Genomic DNA, 2394 nt, shown 5'->3' on the forward strand with positions numbered 1-2394 from the left:
GAGTCACGCCACTAAGCGGGGTTGCCCCACTGTTCCAATTGCCTTGCACTAGACCTAATTTATGGCCTTGGCCAGCGTGAGGTCCACTGCCGTCAGAGCAAAGCCAACTTGTTTCCTTTCCCTGGGTCTTCTAGCTAGCTGCCTTGTTACTTTCCTGTGTGAGCTTTTTGCTTTTGTTCAAGCTGCCTTTGGTCATGTTTTTTCTAGCCTGTATTGGGGTGCTTCTGGAACCCTCAAAGACCACCGTTATCTAATTTCTACTTCAAGGCCCCTTTGAAATGCCACACCCTTCTTCAAGCAGTCAGTAATCATCTACTGAGTCACTACTGGGTATCATTCATTTGTTCAGATCTTTCTTTGTATTCCGACTGTATCTATGTGCTAAGGACACAACGGTGAACAAAACAGACAAAACCCCCATCTTCCATGTAGAGTTTGCATTTTAGTGAGGGATCTGGTGGTGCTGGTGGTGGCATTGGGGGAATCAACAGCAAAAAGTTTCAAGAACACATAAATTCAAAACCAAAACTAAAATCAAGTATATAAACAAGAAAATGTTAGAGAAATGCTGTCAGGAAATAGAACAGACAATGACTAGGTAACTGTGTTGACTGGGTGACTGGTTTAAACCAGAATGGACTCTCTGAGGGGGCAACATCCTGTTTTGTTTATGCGAAAGCAGCTAAAACACAGGGCAGAGCAGATAAAGTTGGAACCTGCTCAGGTGTGCTTTCTAAGCTGAGGTAAAAAGTTGAAATTTGATTCCAAGGCAGTGATAGAAAGCCTTTTAGAAGGCAAGAGAGTGACATGCTAGGAATTGCACTTGAAGATTCTGCTAAAATGTTAGTCAACAGATTAGAGAGAGGCAGGTCAGGGTTTTGATGGTGGTGCTCTTCATCTTCAAGAGATAACAAAAAGTAAATGCTCCCCCTCACTTTTAGAGAAATTTCTTATTATCACCACAAAAGGCCTGGAGAACTGACTCCTCTCTAGCCTTTCACACTCCACTCCTCTTTGCCTCCAGGAAGGGCTTTCTGTTCACCAAACACACCCTTTCTTCAGGTGGCAGAACCTTTGGACTTGCTGTGGTTATATATTATTTCTGTACATGGTAAAGTAAATACAGTATAAACGTTACCACTTTACCTAGCTTAAAGTACAATTTAGGATAGCTCACATGAGTCGGGTAATTAAATCCATGGCCTTTGTGTTTGGTTTCTTTCACCTAGCATAAAGTTTTCAAGGTTCATCCCACATTCTCACATATAATAGGTTATCTATTCTGTTTTATGAGTGAAAAACATTCCATTGCAAACATATGCTACATTTTGTTTATCCATGCATGATCTGACAAAACACTTGGGCTATTGTAAATAGTGCTAATGTAAACGTCCATATGCAACTCTTTGTCTAAATGCCTGTTTTCAATTCTTTTTTGATATATACATAAGAGTGGGTTATACTTTCTGTGGCTGCCACCAAAAAGCATGACAAAGTGTGTATCTTTTAAAAAATTATTTTATGTTTAATTATGTGCATGCCTGTATGAATATGTGAATGTAGGTGCCCAGAAGAGGGCATTGAATACCATGGAGTTAGAGTTACAACAATTTGTGAACTACCCAATGTAGGTACTGGGAATTGAACTCCCTTCCTCTGCCAGAGCAGTAGGCACTCTCAACCACTGAGCCTTCTCTCCAACCCCCAAACTGGGTGCCTTAAAGCAAGAGAAATACTTTCTCTCCCAGGCGTGAAGGCTAGAAGCATGAGATCAAAGGGTCAAAAGAGCCTGCTCTTACTCATACTCTGCACTCCTTAAAGCTTCTGCATTAATGCTCTTCGTCTAGACATTGCATTACTCTGATGTTTGCTTTTGCTGCTAGATGGCCTTTCCCCTATGCGACTCAGTCTTCACAAAGACTAACTTACTTATCACTGTTTTAAAGGACCCAATCATTGTAGTTTAAGGGCTCCCAATAGTCTACTATGATCCCATGTTGACTTAATAATTGTGTTTGCAGCAAACTTACTTGAAATGAAGTCCATTCAGAGGTACTGGGGTTAGAACTTCAATTCATCAGGGACCTCCTGCCAGGTACTTATCTGTAACTAAATCCTAGCAATTTGAACACAGAATTGCAGTGTGATCTTGAGGTTTCACAACTCTCCTAATGGGTGCCAATGCTACTAGTTCACAACAGATGACATGATCTGACATTGGGCCATAGTTTGCAAGCAAGACAGGCAAAGCTTTATTAGGACATTGGTCCAAGCTGACCAACGTCACCTGGAACCAGAGGGAGACCACAATGATCAAGAGGAGAGCCATATTGCTGCTTGTCAGACAAACTAGAACAGCAAGTTTCATATATTTGGTGGGGAATGGACTAGAAT

Source organism: Microtus oregoni, unplaced genomic scaffold (genome assembly GCF_018167655.1).
Source record: "Microtus oregoni isolate MIOR12 unplaced genomic scaffold, Mior012 000092F_ref0000046, whole genome shotgun sequence".
In the NCBI taxonomy this organism is placed as follows: Eukaryota; Metazoa; Chordata; class Mammalia; order Rodentia; family Cricetidae; genus Microtus; species Microtus oregoni.